This window comes from Herpailurus yagouaroundi, unplaced genomic scaffold (assembly GCF_014898765.1).
Source record: "Herpailurus yagouaroundi ecotype Mexico unplaced genomic scaffold, PumYag 159, whole genome shotgun sequence".
NCBI classification, from domain to species: domain Eukaryota; kingdom Metazoa; phylum Chordata; class Mammalia; order Carnivora; family Felidae; genus Herpailurus; species Herpailurus yagouaroundi.
The window spans coordinates 56660646-56675483 of NW_024412400.1; the positions used below are offsets into that span (position 1 = coordinate 56660646).

Here is a 14838-nt window from a genome sequence, read left to right on the forward strand (position 1 = left end):
TATATATATTTTTTTATATCTCTATCTCTATATGTCTCTCTATATATATATATATACCTTAAGTGTTTTTGATCACTCTTTTAGTTCTTATTTTACCACTTGAAATGGCTTTGGTTTTCTTTTAGATGTACTATTGAGACTTAAACTGCTTTTTTCAGCAATGAAATACCTATAAGAAACCAGTGTGCCCCAGAATCATTTCCATTAACTGGGCCTCCAAATGAAGTGCTGTGTATCAATTCCTTCAGGCTTGAGATACACTGCAGGGTTCTTTCTCCTGGTAAATGAAGCATGTTTTTTGGAGCACCGTGCATATCAGTGAATAGGAGACTAGGGAAAAATAAAGTGTTGATAGTCTTAATATCTAGTCTGGAAAGAAGAAGTGAACCAGATAGAAGCTTTAGCAGATGGAAACATAGTCAAGATATATTTTAAAAAGATGGGAGGACTCTTATTAGTTGGCATGTAAAACAATATAATTAACTGAGATAGGGTCAGATGATCTCATTTCAGAGAATAGCTCATTGGCCAAAGTCTATTTATTTTCTTTACAAATAGTTTTCCTAGTACACTTAACACATGCTTTTTGAAATCATTGGAGAGACAATCATAACAGATGATGATTAGATACTGGTTTTAATATTTCCTAACACTCCTTCTGGTATTAATGTATGCAAATGTACCTAAAGGTTTCATTTTGCCTTTAGAACATGGACTAGAAAAGTAAACAGTGCTTTTTACTTAAAACACTCCAGTGCTTCTGTGCTGAGTGTTACTAATAGCTTTGTTGTTCTAGTACAATTCTCTAGGTGCTCCTCTTTCCCTTTGTAATCTGCCTTTCATTAATTGAAGCAGATAGTCTTATGATTTGGATTCAGAAGTATATGAGGTGTGAAAATATATTCATATATATTGGCTAATGAGACTGATTTTGTAGCAAACACAGCAGGCCTATCCATCTCAGTATGTGTTTATCTTCAGAAGAGTCACTTTGGATGAGATATGCAATGTTTGCCCATTCTATCGTTCCTGCTTGAATTATCTTTTTGGAGCCTTCTTTGGAAATGGCTTTGGAAGTTGTTGTGAATGTGCTTTAAAATATCTGTGTATAGCATGTTTTTAAAAATTTAAGGTAGGCTTATCTTAGCTTTCAAAGTGGGAACTAATCAATAGTGTATGTAAACATTTGGGTATTACTGTCCTGCAGTCACTGGTTATAAAATCCTCTTTGTCAGCACAAGAGTGGGAGGGTGGGAGGAACTACCTCCACTCATGTGGACACTAGGGGTACCTAGAAAAAGAAATTCACCAGCTCCCATGGTTGTGTTCCTTTGTTTCATTCCATGGAGTGATTTTTACAGAAAGGAGAGATGTCATTTACTACTGGTTTTCACCAGCGATGTTAGCATGAGAAAAATAACAGATGCAGTGCTTAAGAGGGTCTTGGGTTCTCCCACTTATCAACACATTTTATTTATAGTTCTAAAACATCCTTATGTGTTGTCAGGCATTTTTAATCCTCTGCACAATGCTACTAAGCTCTACTTGGTTTCCTCCTACTTTCTTGTGTTTGATAGTATGTCAAAACTGTGCCTTCCTATTTTCATGCCTGAATTTGTGTGTTTTCTTGAACAAAACATTATTTAGACTATCTGAATTATGGCCGATTAATTACATGAGTTTTAAATTCTTTTCACACAAATTCTGAAATTTATATAACCACACAGTTAAAAAAATTCTCTTTAAAATGCACTTTAAATATTTATTAGTTAATTACTCTGACTCTGTTACAATATATTCTCTTCCTGGAATAATGATCCCATTATCCTGCTGGCTGTAATTTTAATTATTATAATAAAATCATAGGAATTCATGTAGATTTAGTACCTATCATACCTCAGGAATTAAAGTGAATGACAGCATGCAATTGGTTGCATACAATTTGACAACTGAAAATGTTTTCTTCCCTTATTACCAGAGTTTGAACAAACAAACAAAAGATATAAATCATAATGGTGCTTTAATACCATGTGTAACTTGGCTTAACGGAGGTCTACACTTATAACATATGTCAGACATACGCCAACAAGTTCCTCCAACATCTTTTCAAGATACAATTGCTTCAAAATTGGCTTTGCCCAAGAAAACACTACAGAATGTAAGATCCTCTGACTTTCCCTCCTCTGTCTCTTTATCTACACTGCAGTAATACAAGTTCAAGGTCCTGATGTTTTTGCAATTCCCATTCCGAACTTGTTTTATACTTCTCTTTTTCATCAATATCAATTTTTAAATTAATTTTTTTTTAATTTATACATACATAGGATACTGAGTCAATCTGGAAATATGAAGGAAAGAGAGGCTGTTCCATACCGCGTGAGATCAATCAGTTAATCCCTATTTTCCCTTTTGAGAACACCTGATTAAAATTTATCTAAGATTATTAACCAATATATTTTTAGAATACCATAATTTATATTATGGTTTAATAAAATGAAACATGTCTTGATTCCAGTCCAAAATCCCTCTAGTATTCCTTGACTATAATGTCAATAGGATACTAAGAATAGGGATGGTGATTCACTCATGTTAGATCAAACTATATAAATGAAAGTATAGAAGATATTTAAATAATGCTTACCAAATATGTGTGATTGAACTTAATGTTCTAGATTAGGTGTCAGCAAACTTGCTCTGTATAGGTCAAGAGAGTAAAATATTTGGCTTTGCAAGCCATCTGGTGTCGTCATGACTACAGAACTCTGCTTTATAATGCAAAGGCAGCCATGGACAATATGCCAATGAATGGACTTGGCTGTGTTTCGATATAGCCTTAGTTATAAAAAGGTGGGCCTGATTTGCCCACTCCTCGTTTAGGTGGATAACATCAAATATGAATGTTTTGCCTAAAATTAAAGTGATAAATGTACCTAATTAGTTTTAGAGATGTTCATTGGCCCAATCATTACTCTTCCCTCATGTGCAGTAAAACAATTGTTTTATAATATATTAGATTTCACATGCTATACAATAATATGGAATTAATTTGTTCAATTTCCCCCTGAAAATTGTTTATATTTACTGATCAAGAATGATAATATATTTTAAAGACATGGCCTGTTTGAAGGATTTGTCATGTCATTTAGAATTTATCATTTGGTGCTCAAGGCTTCTGAAGTTTTACTGAAACATTGTTACCATTTGATGCTTTTGAAGTTTTTTTTTTTTATATATGAAATTTATTGTCAAATTGGTTTCCATACAACACCCAGTGCTCATCCCAAAAGGTGCCATCCTCAATACCCATCACCCACCCTCTCCTCCCTCCCACCCCCCATCAACCCTCAGTTTGCTCTCAGTTCTCAACAGTCTCTTATGCTTTGGCTCTCTCCCACTCTAACCTCTTTTTTATTTTTTTTTCCTTCCCCTCCCCCATGGGTTCCTGTTAAGTTTCTCAGGATCCACATAAGAGTGAAACCATATGGTATCTGTCTTTCTCTGTATGGCTTATTTCACTTAGCATGACACTCTCCAGTTCCATCCACGTTGCTACAAAAGGCCATATTTCATTTTTTCTCATTGCCACGTAGTATTCCATAGTGTATATAAACCACAATTTCTTTATCCATTCATCAGTTGATGGACATTTAGGCTCTTTCCATAATTTGGCTATTGTTGAGAGTGCTGCTATGAACATTGGGGTACAAGTGCCCCTATGCATCAGTACTCCTGTGTCCCTTGGATAAATTCCTAGCAGTGCTATTGCTGGGTCATAGGGTAGGTCTATTTTTAATTTTCTGAGGAACCTCCACACTGCTTTCCAGAGCGGCTGCACCAATTTGCATTCCCAAATGCAAAGGGTTCCCGTTTCTCCACATCCTCTCCAGCATCTATAGTCTCCTGATTTGTTCATTTTGGCCACTCTGACTGGCGTGAGGTGATACCTGAGTGTGGTTTTGATTTGTATTTCCCTGATAAGGAGCGACGCTGAACATCTTTTCATGTGCCTGTTGGCCATCCGGATGTCTTCTTTAGAGAAGTGTCTATTCATGTTTTCTGCCCATTTCTTCACTGGGTTATTTGCTTTTCGGGTGTGGAGTTTGGTGAGCTCTTTATAGATTTTGGATACTAGCCCTTTGTCCGATATGTCATTTGCAAATATCTTTTCCCATTCCGTTGGTTGCCTTTTAGTTTTGTTGGTTGTTTCCTTTGCTGTGCAGAAGCTTTTTATCTTCATAAGGTCCCAGTAATTCACTTTTGCTTTTAATTCCCTTGCCTTTGGGGATGTGTCGAGTAAGAGATTGCTACGGCTGAGGTCAGAGAGGTCTTTTCCTGCTTTCTCCTCTAAGGTTTTGATGGTTTCCTGTCTCACATTCAGGTCCTTTATCCATTTTGAGTTTATTTTTGTGAATGGTGTGAGAAAGTGGTCTAGTTTCAACCTTCTGCATGTTGCTGTCCAGTTCTCCCAGCACCATTTGTTAAAGAGACTGTCTTTTTTCCATTGGATGTTCTTTCCTGCTTTGTCAAAGATGAGTTGGCCATACGTTTGTGGGTCTAGTTCTGGGGTTTCTATTCTATTCCATTGGTCTATGTGTCTGTTTTTGTGCCAATACCATGCTGTCTTGATGATGACAGCTTTGTAGTAGAGGCTAAAGTCTGGGATTGTGATGCCTCCTGCTTTGGTCTTCTTCTTCAAAATGACTTTGGCTATTCGGGGCCTTTTGTGGTTCCATATGAATTTTAGGATTGCTTGTTCAAGTTTCGAGAAGCATGCTGGTGCAATTTTGATTGGGATTGCATTGAATGTGTAGATAGCTTTGGGTAGTATTGACATTTTGACAATATTTATTCTTCCAATCCATGAGCAGGGAATGTCTTTCCATTTCTTTAAATCTTCTTCAATTACCTTCATAAGCTTTCTATAGTTTTCAGCATACAGATCCTTTACATCTTTGGTTAGATTTATTCCTAGGTATTTTATGCTTCTTGGTGCAATTGTGAATGGGATCAGTTTCTTTATTTGTCTTTCTGTTGCTTCATTGTTAGTGTATAAGAATGCAACTGATTTCTGTACATTGATTTTGTATCCTACAACTTTGCTGAATTCATGTATCAGTTCTAGCAGACTTTTGGTGGAGTCTATCGGATTTTCCATGTATAATATCATGTCATCTGCAAAAAGCGAAAGCTTGACTTCATCTTTGCCAATTTGGATGCCTTTGATTTCCTTTTGTTGTCTGATTGCTGATGCTAGAACTTCCAGCACTATGTTAAACAACAGTGGTGAGAGTGGGCATCCCTGTCGTGTTCCTGATCTCAGGGAAAAAGCTCTCAGTTTTTCCCCGTTGAGGATGATGTTAGCTGTGGGCTTTTCATAAATGGCTTTTATGATCTTTAAGTATGTTCCTTCTATCCCGACTTTCTCAAGGGTTTTTATTAAGAAAGGGTGCTGGATTTTGTCAAAGGCCTTTTCTGCATCGATTGACAGGATCATATGGTTTTTCTCTTTTTTTGTTGTTAATGTGATGTATCACGTTGATTGATTTGCGAATGTTGAACCAGCCCTGCATCCCAGGAATGAATCCCACTTGATCATGGTGAATAATTCTTTTTATATGCTGTTGAATTCGATTTGCTAGTATCTTATTGAGTATTTTGGCATCCATATTCATCAGGGATATTGGCCTGTAGTTCTCTTTTTTTACTGGGTCTCTGTCTGGTTTAGGAATCAAAGTAATACTGGCTTCATAGAATGAGTCTAGAAGTTTTCCTTCCCTTTCTATTTCTTGGAATAGCTTGAGAAGGATAGGTATTATCTCTGCTTTAAACGTCTGGTAGAATTCCCCTGGGAAGCCATCTGGTCCTGGACTCTTATTTATTGGGAGATTTTTTGATAACCAATTCAATTTCTTCGCTGGTTATGGGTCAGTTCAAGCTTTGTATTTCCTCCTGATTGAGGTTTGGAAGAGTGTGGGTGTTCAGGAATTTGTCCATTTCTTCCAGGTTGTCCAATTTGTTGGCATATACTTTTCATAGTATTCCCTGATAATTGTTTGTATCTCTGAGGGATTGGTTGTAATAATTGCATTTTCATTCATGATTTTATCTATTTGTGTCATCTCCCTTTTCTTTTTGAGAAGCCTGGCTAGAGGTTTGTCAATTTTGTTTATTTTTTCAAAAAACCAACTCTTGGTTTCGTTGATCTGCTCTACAGTTTTTTTAGATTCTATATTGTTTATTTCTGCTCTGATCTTTATTATTTCTCTTCTTCTGCTGGATTTAGGCTGCCTTTGCTATTCTGCTTCTAGTTCCTTTAGGTGTGCTGTTAGATTTTGTATTTGGGATTTTTCTTGTTTCTTGAGATAGGCCTGGATTGCAATGTATTTTCCTCTCAGGACTGCCTTCGCTGCATCCCAAAGCGTTTGGATTGTTGTATTTTCATTTTCGGTTGTTTCCATATATTTTTTAATTTCTTCTCGAATTGCCTGGTTGACCCACTCATTCGTTAGTAGGGTGTTCTTTAACCTCCATGCTTTTGGAGGTTTTCCAGACTTTTTTCTGTGGTTGATTTCAAGCTTCACAGCATTGTGGTCTGAAAGTATGCATGGTATGATTTTAATTCTTGTAAACTTATGAAGGGCTGTTTTGTGACCCAGTATATGATCTATCTTGGAGAATGTTCCATGTGCACTCGAGAAGAAAGTATATTCTGTTGCTTTGGGATGCAGAGTTCTAAATAGATCTGTCAAGTCCATCTGATCCAATGTGTCATCCAGGGCCCTTGTTTCTTTATTGACCGTGTGTCTAGATGATCTATCCATTTCTGTAAGTGGGGTGTTAAAGTCCCCTGCAATTACCACATTCTTCTCAATAAGGTTGCTTATGTTTATGAGTAATTGTTTTATATATTTGGGCGCTCCGGTATTCGGCGCATAGACATTTATAATTGTTAGCTCTTCCTGATGGATAGACCCTGTCACTATTATGTAATGTCCTTCTTCATCTCTTGTTACAGCCTTTAATTTAAAGTCTAGTTTGTCTGATATAAGTATGGCTACTCCAGCTTTCTTTTGGCTTCCAGTAGCATGATAAATAGTTCTCCATCCCCTCACTCTCAATCTAAAGGTGTCCTCAGGTCTAAAATGAGTCTCTTGTAGACAGCAAATAGATGGGTCTTGTTTTTTTATCCATTCTGATACCCTATGTCTTTTGGTTGGCGCATTTAATCCATTTACATTCAGTGTTATTATAGAAAGATATGGGTTTAGAGTCATTGTGATGTCTGTATGTTTTATGCTTGTAGTGATGTCTCTGGTACTTTGTCTCACAGGGTCCCCCTTAGGATCTCTTGTAGGGGTGGTTTAGTGGTGACAAATTCCTTCAGTTTTTGTTTGTTTGGGAAGACCTTTATCTCTCCTTCTATTCTAAATGACAGGTTTGCTGGATAAAGGATTCTCGGCTGCATATTTTTTCTGTCTAGCACACTGAAAATCTCGTGCCAACTCTTTCTGGCCTGCCAAGTTTCAAAAGAGAGATCAGTCACGAGTCTTATAGGTCTCCCTTTATATGTGAGGGCACGTTTACCCCTTGCTGCTTTCAGAATTTTTTCTTTATCCTTGTATTTTGCCAGTTTCACTATGATATGTCGTGCAGAAGATCGATTCAAGTTACGTCTGAAGGGAGTTCTCTGTGCCTCTTGGATTTCAATGCCTTTTTCCTTCCCCACTTCAGGGAAGTTCTCAGCTATTATTTCTTCAAGTACCCCTTCAGCACCTTTCCCTCTCTCTTCCTCCTCTGGGATACCAATGATGCGTAGATTATTTCTTTTTAGTGTATCACTTAGTTCTCTAATTTTCCCCTCATACTCCTGGATTTTTTTATCTCTCTTTTTCTCAGCTTCCTCTTTTTCCATAACTTTATCTTCTAGTTCACCTATTCTCTCCTCTGCCTCTTCAATCCGAGCCGTGGTGGTTTCCATTTTGTTATGCATTTCGTTTAAAGCGTTTTTCAGCTCCTCGTGACTGTTCCTTAGTCCCTTGATCTCTGTAGCAAGAGATTCTCTGCTGTCAGCTATACTGTTTTCAAGCCCAACGATTAATTTTATGACTATTATTCTAAATTCACTTTCTGTTATATTATTTAAATCCTTTTGAATCAGCTCATTAGCTGTTGTTATTTCCTGGAGATTCTTCTGAGGGGAATTCTTCCGCTTGGTCATTTTGGATAGTTCCTGGTGTGGTGAGGACCTGCAGGGCACTTCCCCTGTGCTGTGGTGTATAACTGGAGTTGGTGTGCGGAGCCGCAGTCAGACCTGATGTCTGCCCCCAGCCCACCGCTGTGTCCACAGTCAGACTGGTGCGTGCCTTCTCTTCCCCTCTCCTAGGGGCGGGATTCACTGTGGGGTGGGGTGGCCTTTCTGGCCTACTTGCACACTGCCAGGCTTGTGATGCTGGGGATCTGGCGTCTTAGCTGGGGTGGGTAGGCAAGGTGCACGGGGGCAGGAGGGTCAGGCTTAGCTTGCTTCTCCTTAGGTGATCCACTTCAGGAGGGGCCCTGTGGCAGCAGCCGGGAGTCAGATCCGCTGCCAGAGGTTTGGCTCCGCAGAAGCGCAGAGTTGGGTGTTTGCGCGGAGCGAGCAAGTTCCCTGGCAGGAACTGGTTCTCTTTGGGATTTTGGCTGGGGGATGGGCGGGGGAGATGGCGCTGGCGAGAGCCTTTGTTCCCCACCAAACTGAGCTTTGTCGTCCGGGGGCTCAGCAGCTCTCCTTCCCTTTGTCCTCCAGCCTTCCCGCTTTCTGAGAAGAGCTGTTAACTTATGACCTCCCAGTCGCTAAGTCACGCTTGCTGTCGGAACACAGTCTGTCAGGCCCCTCCGCTTTTTGCAAGCCAGACTCGGGGGCTCTGCTTGGCCGGCGAGCCGCCCCTCCTCCCCGGCTCCCTCTGGCCAGTCTGTGGAGCATGCACCGCCTCGCCGCCCTTCCTACCCTCTTCCGTGGGCCTCTCTTCTGCACTTGGCTCCGGCGACTCTGTTCTGCTAATCCTCTGGTGGTTTTCTGGGTTATTTAGGCAGGTGTAGGTGGAATCTAAGTGATCAGCAGGACGTGCGGTGAGCCCAGCGTCCTCCTACGCCACCATCTTCCCTCTCTCTCAGTTTATTGTGTTTTAATATTTCTTCTTAAAATCTGTGTATTGCTAAAATTTAACCCTAATAATCTTTACTCCTGTAAATGATGCACTTGGATGATCAGTATTTATAATAGTTACTGGTTATTTAGAGTTTATAGCTTTCTTATAACTTTAAGTCTTCATTATTTTTCTTGTGTTCTAGAGATTTTTTTAATGAATCCTTTTATGTATAAATTGATGACTAAAGTTATGTCTACTTTTTCCAGAGACAATATACTCTTGCTGTTAGTTCAGGGCAAGAGCAAGATAGAAGCATTAATTATTCCAATGGATCATCTCCATCCAGTTCCAGTGTTTGTGATAACTTAAAGACAGTTTAGAGCTCCCAAAATGTCAAGGATGTATTTCCAAGTCACATTTTCCCTCATCTTGAACTGCCAACTTAAAACCAACGGTTTCTACCAGAATCAGTCTGCTTTCTCACCTTGTTGGCATACTCTTAACTCCATTTTTTTAAACCACCAAAGGAAAAGGCTGTTAAAACAACTAATTTTCTGAAACTCTTAGCTGGGGTCATGAGATAACCCAAGGGAAAAATTATCTCCCGTACTCAAGGCGAAGCTGATCCATTAGGTTGTCTCCCTGACTTTGCCTAAGCAATACCTGCAAGAAGAATTGAAATATACGTGGGGTGTGTGTGTGTGCGTGCGTGTGTGTGCATGGGAGTGTGTGCGTGTGCATGTAGTTTTTTTCCTATTTCAGTAGCAGATTTTATTTAAATTTGCTAGCTCATCATTACCTGAAGATGAGATTCTGATTTTTCTTTTTCCACTGTGCTTAATTTGCTCTTTATCCTATCCATTAATACTTAATTTACCTAACTATGCTGTCTTATTTCTAATTTTTTTTTTTTTTTTTTTTTTGGCAGGGGGCAGGGGGCGGTCTTTTTGGAGAAGTATCTCCTCTGTGATTTCTATTACTTCACCAATCGTTTTTAAAAATTGTGAACATTCATATTTTATAATTTTAGGAAGCTCTTCCATTACTCTGCTTTTGTGGGAATTCCGATTCTCTCGTATTTGACTTAACTCTTTCATGGTGTGTGTGTGTGTGTGTGTGTGTGTGTGTGTGTGCGTGAGTGTGTGTGATTTATACGTTTTGTTAGTTTTTAATTTCAGTTTCTTCTTTTCTTTACCCTGTGCACAGTGCCTTTTGGGATTCATTTTAGTTCAGACAATTTTCAATGATATCTCCTAAGTAGCAGTTATTAATCTATACGCAAAATTTACAGAGATGAATAAAAAGTTATCTACAATCAAGAAACTTGTCATCTGTTGGGGAAAAAAAAAGTGTATTCAACTAAGTGTAACATAAATAAGAGAGATATTGAGAATGCCCAAAGTGCTATTGAAGCAGAGCAGAGGAAGCAATTCATTTTGACATAGGGAGCTGGGAACTGCTTCATGAACAGGTGGCAACAGGGTTCAGTAATTACTGAAGATACAATCTTCTTTTCAAGCCATGTGCCTGCTGTTAGAGTTTCTTGGACCTCTTTTGCTGGCAATGTGAGAGTTTTAAGGCTCTTTTCAGCCCCAACTAAATCTTTAAACACCTCCAAGTTTTAAAACATGCCTCTTCTGGTCCATCAATAGTAAATTTACAACCTACAGGTCAGAACCAAAAGCTTTTCAAAGCGTAATTGACAAATACCAGGAAGCATCTCACTTTATCACAGAAAACTTTAAAACTTCAACATGAACCTGGCAAATGTGGGGAGTATTGCCTTCAATCAGGATCACTCCAGCTATTTCTCTCAAACTCAGTGGGAAGGTAAGAACAAATTTCAGGAGACCAAAATAATACTAAAAGCCTCTTAGAATAGCATGCAGCAAGCAATACTGAGTCCCCACAGTCTCAATATGAGATAAATTTATATCATATGTCAAAACCCTAGAACTAATTTTGCAGTACACTAAATCGAATGCAACTTCTGGTTGCTGTCGGAAATTCCCTTTGTACAACTCTGTTGTGCAGTAACTTTAACTTTCTTTCCTTCTTATTAGGAAATTTTTGCAATCAGTAGGAAAAATAGATTGGCTGGTAATGCTTTTTAATTAGACTCATAGATAATGTTACTATTTTTATGTCATTTGTTTATAATCAGACAAATTAATGCATGACTTTTCTTAGCAAATTTTAATTTCTAGCCATGGGTGCTGATGAAATTATAACTTGCTTTGGTATCAGGCCTATACAGCTATGCCTTGATAATGGCAACTGTGCTGAAAAAATAATAAAATAATTCATAAAAGATAAATGAGCTGAACATTTTAATTAAGCAACATATCGAGAAATGTAATAATATTGCTACTCCAGTTTCACTGTATAGGGTTTAATTTTTAAAATACACACTTTGGAATCTAAAATTGCCTTGTTGTCATACTAACTAGCTAGTCTATCAGTTCTTTTTATTTTATGGTTTTTACACTCTTAGGTACTTGAGTAGATTCCTGCAGACTCAATACCCTATAAGTATGAACACTCTAAAATATATACATTTAAGTTGCAAAAATGCAAGTTAAATATTAAGAATTTTGTATTTTTCTTTCTACCTTTTTTTAGAAATTATATCTTCAGTGTCAGTAGAATTTTTTCTGTTTCCCTAGATGTTTCAAAGAATAGCTCCATATGCATTCATGGGGAGACAAAATGAATTTGGCTTAACATGAATCTTCCTCAGCAGGGTGGCATATAATGTTATGAAATAACTCTTGTGAAGTGTCCTCTCTTCACAATTTATTTTTTTTCAAATTTTAGGAAAAATACACTATTCTCCCTACTCTTGCAGAAATTTATTGAATATGATTTCATGAAGCAAAATACACATAAAAGAATATATATATACACACACACACACACACAAAATACATATAAAAGCATACATTTCTAGTAGTGTATTAAAAGTCTTATTTGATGAAATGGAATTGTTTTTATAGTATTTTTCTTAGCCTGTTGTAAGATAAATTATAACTTTGAAATTAAAATGACAGTATATCTTATGCATATAACCAAGAATACACTCTTGTCCTGATATTTAAAAATAATTTGTGGATTTTACTCAGTAAGGTAATTGGTAACAGAAATTACTATTTAATGTCATTTAAGCATCACTATGCATAGATTGTGTTTTCCTTTCCAGTAGAATAACAAAAACAAGACTATAAATGGAATCCATGTAATACATAATATTGCTTGATTAAAAATACTTCTCACTTTTATCCTTTACTTTAATTAGGGCAGAATATTTATTGTCTGCATACGTATTTAGTAAAGATTTCTTATGACTAGATATATCAAATTCTGCACTGAAAATATATAAGTAATTGTCCCTCTGGCATTTGGAGTAGTAAGAAATCTAGCCTAGAAATTGCAGTGCCCAAAGCCTTTATTCCAGCTTTCCCCTCAAAGAAGAACACAAGGTAAGAACATTTAATATTAGAGTCAGTTTAGGATACTAGGTTTATTTGATCTTATTTTAGAGAAAGCAGTTACCTGAGAGATGGTGGGTAGGAAATTGCCCTACAGATGTAGGAACAGAAAAGGGGATATTGAGAAGGCATTTAGTAGAAGGGATCTGTTTATTAAAAGCTAGACTATAAAGAGGGGATATAAGGGGAAAAGGAGCAGGAAATGAGACTTTGGGACACTTGTAATTAGGAAAAAACATTCTGTTTGCATTCTTGCCAGAAGCTGATCTTCCCCTGAGGCTTGAATATAATTACAAGCCAAACAAGACACTTAGGATCTGCAGATTGATATTGTACATAGATCTCTATTTAGCTACTCTCTTGTTCTTTACCCAAGAAATCTAAATATGAGTGTTTTAAAACACGTCTTAACCTATGTTTTGACATGGTATCTATAAAATTATTTTTAAATGTTTTATTTAAATTCTAGTTAACATATAGCGTAATATTAGTTTCAGGATTAAAATTTAGTGATTCATCACTTACGTATAATGCCCAGTGAGCATCCATACAAGTGCCCCCGTTAATACCTATCACCCATTCAGCCAATCCCTCCACTCACCTCATGTCCAGCAACCTTCAGTGTGTTCTCTATAATTAAGAATCCCTTATGGTTTGTCCCCTTCTCTTTTTTGCCCTTTCTCCTATGTTCACCTGTTTTGTTTCTTACTTTCACATATGAGCAAAATCACATGATATTTGTCTTTCTCTGACTGACTTTTCTCACTTAGCATAATATACTCTAGCTCCATCCATGTTGTTGCAAATGGCAAGATTTCATTCTTTTTGATGGTTGAGTAATATTCCATTATTTATATATACCATGTCTTCTTTATTCATTCATTAGTCGATAGACATTTGGGCTCTTTACACAGTTTGGCTATTCTTGATAATGATGCTATAAATATCTGGGTGTATGTTCCCCTTCTAATCAGTATTTTTGTATCCTTTGAGTAAATACTGGTAAAATTGCTGGGTCATAGGGTAGATCTATTTGTAACGTTTTTTTTGGGGGGGGGGAGGGCGGGGTGGGAATTACCAGGTTTTATTATCTTCCTAATCATATAGAATGCTTCATGAATTTGAGTGTCATCCTTGTGCAATGGCCAGGCTAATCTTCTCTATATCATTCCAATTTTAGTATATGTGCTACCAAAGCAAGCACTATTTTTAACTTTTTAAGGAATTTCCATACTCTTTTCCAGAGTGGCTGCACCAGTTGGCACTCCCACGGACAGTGTGAGAGTTTCCCCTTTCTCTGCATCCTTGCCAACATCTGTTGTCTCCTGTGTTGTTAACTTCAGCCATTCTGACAGGTGTGAGGTCATATCTTATTGTGGTTGTGACTTGTATTTCCCTGATGATGAGTGATATTGGCACCTTTTCATGTGTTTGTTCCTCATCTATAAGTCTTCATTGGAAAATTTCTATTAATGTCTTCTGACCATTTATTTTTTTAAGTTTGTTTATTTATTATTTTGAGAGGGAGGGAGTAGGGGCAGAGACATAGAGGGAGATAAAGAAGCTCAAGCAAGCTCTGTGCTGTCAGCACAGACCCTGATGCAGGGCTCTATCTCATGAGCCATGAGATCATCACCTGAGCAGAAGTCAAGAGTTGAACACTCAAACGACTGAGCCACCCAGGCACGTCTCTGCCCATTTATTAACTGTATTATTTATTTTTTGGGTGTTGAGTTTGGTAAGTTCTTTGTAGATTTTGGATACTAACTCTAATCAGATATGTCATATTCAAATATCTTCTGTTGAATTTCTATGCAGAAGTAGTAAAGCAGCAGAAAGAGAAATAAAGCAATTGATCCTATTTACTATTGTACCAAAAACCATAAGATACCTAGGAATAAACCTAACCAAAGAGATAAAAGATCTGTACCCTGAAAAGTACAGAACACTTAAGAGAGAAATTGAAGGTGACACAAAGAAATGGAAAAATATTTCATGCTCGTGGATTGGAATAACAAATACTGTTAAAATGTCTACACTACCTGGGGCACCTGGGTGGCTCAGTCAGTTAAGCATGGACTTTTGATCAGCTCAAGTCATGATCTCACAGTTCATGGGACTGAGACCTACATCAGGCTCTGTTGCTAAAAGCAGGAAGCCTGCTTGGCATACTTTCCTTCTTCCTCTTCCTCTTCCTCTTCCTCTTCCTCTTCCTCTTCCTCTTC

The 14838-nt window shown here is 37.6% G+C and overlaps 1 non-coding gene across 1 annotated transcript; it reads right to left on the reverse strand.

Annotated features, from left to right (window-relative positions):
- Window positions 1–13710: 13710 nt before the first annotated feature.
- LOC121034306 (U6 spliceosomal RNA) lies at window positions 13711–13817 on the reverse strand. Its single transcript, XR_005792375.1, has one exon. It is a non-coding gene; the product is annotated as a U6 spliceosomal RNA (small nuclear RNA).
- Between the last annotated feature and the right edge of the window lie 1021 nt (window positions 13818–14838).